This window comes from Primulina eburnea, chromosome 6 (genome assembly GCF_022965805.1).
Source record: "Primulina eburnea isolate SZY01 chromosome 6, ASM2296580v1, whole genome shotgun sequence".
NCBI classification, from domain to species: domain Eukaryota; kingdom Viridiplantae; phylum Streptophyta; class Magnoliopsida; order Lamiales; family Gesneriaceae; genus Primulina; species Primulina eburnea.
Window position 1 is genome coordinate 14,838,434 of NC_133106.1, and position 7,371 is coordinate 14,845,804.

Sequence of the window (7,371 nt, forward strand, 5' to 3'; positions counted from 1 at the left end):
CTCAATCAATACTACCATGCTCGACTAGCAAAACCAGTACTCCCTAGTACTACCAAAGGTTTAGGGTTTACCTTCGTCCGTCGACAGCCCTTTGATGTCGATTGCCTTGAAACTCAGGCGCCGCTACGCTACTACTCCTGGCAGCTCTTGGCTATCGCTCGACCAACAACTAACCCTAGAAACCTTCCAAACTCTCCAAAATGAGAGAAAACTCAAGAAATTGGCAAGTCAAAATGAGGAAATCCGAGCACTATTTATAGGCCATGTTCGGATCCTCCGAACAACACTTCGGAACGTCCGAACGCTACGTGTCCATTGGCTCTTGACAGCTCATGATCGGATCCTCCGATCATACACTTCGGACCGTCCGAACATGCATGGAAAATGACGTGTCGATCAACACTTGACACCTATGATCGGATTCACCGAACTACACTTCGGATCGTCCGAACTCTTCGGTGCTTCCGAACCCTCTTCGGTCCGTCCGATCATGACCATAGCCAAAATTACACCTTAAACCTTCTTAATCACCATTACTCCGTTAATTACCCAATTTGGAATTCGGGCTACTACATTCTCCCCCCCTTAAAAGATTTCGTCCTCGAAATCAGGCTTAGAGAATGAACAAAACGAAATAACAACATCATTAATACATCTCAATTGTTGTTGAATACAACTGATACTATGATTACAACTGAAAACACAAACTTATACAAAGCACAACTCAAAAGAGCTCTGGATGCTCCGAACGCATACGACTCTCTAACTCCCAAGTGGCTTCTTCAGTGCCTCGACGCTGCCACTGCACTAAGACAAGAGGAATGATCTTATTCCGCAACACCTTATCTTTGCGATCTAGAATCTGAACTGGTCGCTCCACGTAAGACAAATCCGTATCAAGTTGAACTTCAGATGGATGTAAAATATGCAACTCATCTGCTACATAACGTCTCAACAAGGATACGTGGAACACATCATGAATACTTGATAGGTACGGCGGCAACGCAAGTCTGTAAGCTAAATCTCCCACACATTCCAGTATCTCGAATGGACCAATAAATCTCGGAGACAGCTTACCCTTGAGACCAAATCTCAAAATCCTGCGAAAAGGCGAAACTCGGAGAAACACCTTCTCACCTGGTTGAAAATGAAGAGGTCGACGCTTTGTGTTCGCATAACTAGCCTGTCGATCCTGAGCAGTCTTAATCCGCTTCTTGATTACTGCAACCTTATCTATAGCCTGCTGGACTAACTCCGGTCCCTCTACCTGTCGTTCCCCGACTTCATCCCAGAATAATGGAGTACGACAACGTCGCCCGTACAACGCCTCAAATGGTGCCATACCAATACTACGATGATAGCTGTTGTTGTACGCGAACTCAATCAAAGGCAAATGATCCTGCCAAGCGGGTCCGAAATCCATAACACAGGCTCGCAACATATCCTCAAGCGTACGGATAGTCCTCTCTGATTGACCGTCAGTCTCCGGATGATAAGCAGTACTCAGACTCAGTGTAGTACCCAAAGCTGACTGGAAACTACCCCAAAACCGTGAGGTAAAACGAGGATCTCTGTCACTAACAATACTGACAGGCACTCCATGCAAACGTACAATCTCCTGAATGTACAATCGAGCCATACGATCGAAAGTGAAATCACGATTATACGGCAGAAAATGAGCAGACTTGGTGAGTCGATCCACCACTACCCAGATAGCATCGCTGTTCCTCGAAGATAATGGCAAGTGAGTAATGAAATCCATCGTAATATGCTCCCACTTCCATTCTGGAATAGGTAAGTTCAACAACAATCCTCCCGGTCGACGGTGCTCTGCCTTAACCTGCTGGCAAACTAGACACTTGGAGACAAACTGATACACGCTGCGCTTCATCCCTTTCCACCAAAACCGCAGCCTCAAGTCTCTATACATCTTGTTGCTTCCTGGATGAACACTTAACTTGCTTCGATGCGCCTGAGACAATATCTCGTCCCTCAAAGTGTCATCCTCTGGTACTACAACCCGATTAGATAAGCACAGAAGACCATTAGACTGATAATGGAAACCGCTATCACCACCAACTAACCGAGCTAATCTCTGAGTCTTGAGATCAGACATCTGAGCTTCTCGAATCCGAGTGAACAAATTGGGCTCAGATAAAATGGTAGCAACACGAATGCTCTCCATACCTTTCCGATGCTTGAAGTTAAACCCCAACGAGCAACTATCCTGGATGGCACTAGTCATAGCACAAGTCTGAAGTGCAGAGGCTCTCACCTTGCGACTAAGCGCATCAGCTGTGAGATTCGCAGAACCTGGATGGTACTTGATCTCGCAATCATAATCCTCAAGTGTTGGGCATGCTCTTCCACACTGTGGGAATAGATCAAGATATCGTCAATGAAAACCACCACAAACTGATCCAGAAAATCTCGGAAGACTCGGTTCATCAGATCCATGAACACCGCTGGCGCATTCGTCAATCCGAATGGCATAACTAGAAACTCGTAATGCCCATAACGAGTACGAAATGCAGTCTTGGAATTATCATCATCTCTGACTCTCATCTGATGATAACCCGATCGCAAGTCGATCTTGGAGTAAACAGAAGTACCCTGAAGCTGATCGAACAAGTCATCAATACGGGGTAAAGGGTACTTGTTTTTGATCGTCACCCGATTCAGCTGGCGATAATCAATGCACAACCGCATCGATCCATCCTTCTTCTTGACAAACAAGACTGGAGCTCCCCAAGGCGAAACACTCGGGCGAATATAACCCTTATCAAGAAGATCCTGCAATTGCTGCTTCAGCTCTCTCATCTCTGACGGAGCAAGACGATAGGGGGCACGAGAAATCGGTGCAGTCCCTGGCATTAAATCTATGCCAAATTCCACCTCTCTAACCGGAGGAAAACCAGGAATTTCATCTGGGAAAACATCAGGAAATTCACAAACCACTGGAATATCCTCTAGACCAACACTACCTGTGGATGAATCAATCGCATAGATGAGGTAGCCTTCCCCGCCCGACTCTAAAGCACGACAGGCTTTCAGAGCAGATACCACTGGCATCGGAGGTCGCGCTCCCTCACCATAGAAAAACCAACTAGAGCTTTCAGTCGTACGAAACTGAACAAGCTTCTGGTAACAATCCACAGTAGCTCGGTAGGTAGTCAATAAGTCTATACCCAAGATACAATCAAAATCTTCCATCTCTAGGATCATAAGATTCGCAGTCAACTCGTTACCCTCAAAATCTAAGGGACAACCCATCACTAGACGCTTCGCTAACACCGAATGACCCATCGGAGTAGAAACAGAAAGAATGACGTCTAGAGAAACATAGGGTAACCTATGACGCTTAACAAATCGTGCAGAAATGAAGGAATGAGAGGCTCCTGTATCAATAAGAACAAAAGCAGGAATACCGCATAAATGAAAAGTACCTGCTATGACTCTCTCCGTCTCATCTGCAGCCTGATCCTGGTTCAGCGCAAAAACCTGACCTTGGGCACGAGGTCGAAGATTCGAACTACCCACTGCCTGACCCTGCCTCCTCTGCTGAACAGTCGTCTGAGATCCAGAACCGGATCCTGCTCCACCTCGCAACTGAGGACAATTCTTCTTAATATGCCCCATCTCTCCGCACTGATAACAAGCTCCTGCGGCTACTCGGCATTGCTCCGATGGATGGTTCTTCCCACAATGCGCACAAGACTCCTTCTTCTTACCAAAGCGGAAAACACCACTAGATCGAGATCCAGATCCAGAAGAAGATGAACCAGATTTCTTGAATGACTGAGATCGAGGCCTCAAAGTACTCGGAGGTCTAGAAGAAAGAATAGCCCTACCACGCTGGAGACTGATCTCTGCCTGGCGACACCGGTTCACTAACCCATCATAAGAAGTAGGATTATCACAGACAGTGACTCGATCAAAGATCTCCTGATTAAGACCCTGGAGGAAATGATCATACTTGGCCTCAGAACTGCCACTGATATGAGGAGCGAAGGGTAACAACTCAAAGAATTTCTGCTGATACTCATCAACAGACATACTCCCCTGCTTAAGGTTCAGGAGCTCAATCGTCTTGGCCTGGCGAAGGGCTGGAGGAAAGTACAGCTGCATGAACGCTGCACGGAAATTGACCCAAGTCGCTCTACCCTGCGACTGAACTATCGGCGCAGAAGTCGATCGCCACCACCTGCGAGCACGGCCCTCTAGAAGAAAACTAAGGGTCTCCATCTTCTGCTCATCGGTGCACTGGAATGCGCGGAAACAACTCTCCATGCGCTCTAACCAATCCTCCGCATCATCGGGAGTCTCACCGCCAACTAAAGGCTTAGGCCCCATCTGCATGAAACGATGCATATCGAAACGCCTAGGACCATCCCGACGATGACGATGCTCACGATGACGTCTATGATCGTCCTGGTCACCCCATCGACCTACACTCCCCTGACTACTCCCGTCATCAAAATGGTCAGCCATCGCTACAAGATAGAATAGGGAAAATGGTAAAATGGTCAACGGAAATCCCAAAATCATACGCATGCTCTGATACCATAAATGTAGTGACCCGTTCCAGAATCACCTACTAGTCAAGAACTAAGCATGCAACTAACTTAATTAATTATAATCAGAGATAACAGCGGAAATATGGCCAACAACAATAGTTATACAACCCAATCGAAATCGAAGTCTAGACTAACTCAAAATGAAATATCCAGTACAACCATATCGAATCAAATGGAAAACACTGAAAACTAAACCAACCAGCTACTCAACGTCCTCCTCCTGCTCCTCCTGAGCCATCCAACCTGAGGCCTGCCCCGTGGGAATGGGGTGTCCAAGAATAAACAAAACCGAGGACGTGAGCGATAAGAACGCCCAGTACAAAAATATGAGTATACAAACCTATATGAAATGCACATGCTATGATATGATACCAGGGTAGTCAAGAAACAGGAATCACAAAGGATCTCAAAATGCTCAGTCTAGAGGCGCCAAGTGGATAGTGCCGCGCGGTCCAACCTCTGGGTCACTGCATCCACTACAAGACAGACGTGGACCTAAAATGTCCCGGACCACCGAAGCCCTCCCGACCCGTCGGCCACTGTGTACTCTCGGTGTCCATGCGTCCACAAGACAGGGCTGAGCGGCCCCAAGATATAGCTTATCTCGAAAGAGATACAGCTCAACAGTAAAGGCTATCTCGAAGGAGATACGGCTCAACATGATATGCAATATGCATCATAACTCGTGACATAATAGCATGCATCATATGACATATAACAATGCAGCAAATACTCATGCAACACATATATGAATGTATACTCAACCAGGATATCTCGGATAGTACTTTCGTACCTCTATCACAGCAAGCCTAGCCTTACGCAACACCGCTAATCAGGTTTAGCACAAGCCTACGCATCAAAAGCATACTCAATCAATACTACCATGCTCGACTAGCAAAACCAGTACTCCCTAGTACTACCAAAGGTTTAGGGTTTACCTTCGTCCGTCGACAGCCCTTTGATGTCGATTGCCTTGAAACTCAGGCGCCGCTACGCTACTACTCCTGGCAGCTCTTGGCTATCGCTCGACCAACAACTAACCCTAGAAACCTTCCAAACTCTCCAAAATGAGAGAAAACTCAAGAAATTGGCAAGTCAAAATGAGGAAATCCGAGCACTATTTATAGGCCATGTTCGGATCCTCCGAACAACACTTCGGAACGTCCGAACGCTACGTGTCCATTGGCTCTTGACAGCTCATGATCGGATCCTCCGATCATACACTTCGGACCGTCCGAACATGCATGGAAAATGACGTGTCGATCAACACTTGACACCTATGATCGGATTCACCGAACTACACTTCGGATCGTCCGAACTCTTCGGTGCTTCCGAACCCTCTTCGGTCCGTCCGATCATGACCATAGCCAAAATTACACCTTAAACCTTCTTAATCACCATTACTCCGTTAATTACCCAATTTGGAATTCGGGCTACTACAGCCACCCTCTACACAGACCCAGCAGAGACCAGGAGGTAGTCAGACGGTGAGTCAGCCTCCCAGACAGCAGGCACGTGTTTTTGCCCTGACAGAGGAGCAGGCGCAGGAGGCGCCAGATGACGTCATTGCAGGTAGCTTTTTTCTTTGCGGTTATCCTGCATATGTGTTGATAGACACAGGGGCATCTCATACATTCATATCTGAACATTTTGCATTGAGACATTCATTGCCTGTTGAGTCGTTGTCGACAGTAGTGTCTATAGCTTCTCCGTTGGGGAGTGGTTTGATATCTGTGACTACTGTTAGACACTGTATGCTTCAGTTTGAGGGGCATGAGATTGATCTTGATTGTGTAGTACTTGGTTTAGCTGATTTTGACTGTATAGTTGGTATAGACATGTTAACCAGGTACAGGGCCACGGTAGATTGTTTCCACAAAATTGTCAGATTCAGACCCGAGATGACAGATGAGTGGAAATTCTACGGCAAGGGTTCCAGATCTCGGATTCCCTTAGTATCTGCTCTGACTATGAGTAGACTGCTTCAGAGAGGAGCAGAGGGCTTTCTCGTATATTCAGTAGATTTACTGAAGTCGAGCCCAGCATTGGCAGATTTGCCAGTGGTTTGCGAGTTTGCAGATGTTTTTCCCGATGAGATTCCAGGGTTGCCTCCAGTTCGAGAGGTTGATTTCAGCATAGATCTTATGCCCGGTTCTGTTCCTATTTCGAGAGCTCCGTATAGGATGGCGCCGATAGAGCTGAAAGAATTGAAAGCACAGTTGGAGGATCTTCTGTCCAAGGGATATAGCAGACCCAGTGTATCTCCTTGGGGTGCTCCAGTGCTTTTCGTTAGAAAGAAAGATGGTTCGATGCGACTGTGTATTGATTATAGGCAGTTGAACAAGGCAACAGTGAAGAACAAGTATCCTTTGCCTCGCATCGACGATCTGTTTGATCAGTTACAGGGATCTTCGGTATACTCGAAGATTGATTTGAGATCAGGGTATCATCAGCTCAGAGTTAGAGACGTTGATATTCCGAAGACTGCATTCCGAACCAGGTATGGACATTACGAGTTTGTTGTTATGCCTTTCGGTTTGACGAATGCACCAGCGGTGTTTATGAGTTTGATGAACCGCATTTTTCAGAGATATTTAGATGAGTTTGTAATTGTGTTTATTGACGACATTTTGGTGTATTCGAAGAGTTTGACTGAGCATGCAGATCATCTGAGGATTGTGTTGAAGACTTTAAGAAAAGAGCAGTTGTATGCCAAACTGTCCAAGTGTGAATTCTGGCTGCGACAGGTTGTCTTCTTGGGGCATATTATATCTGGAGATGGTATTGCGGTAGA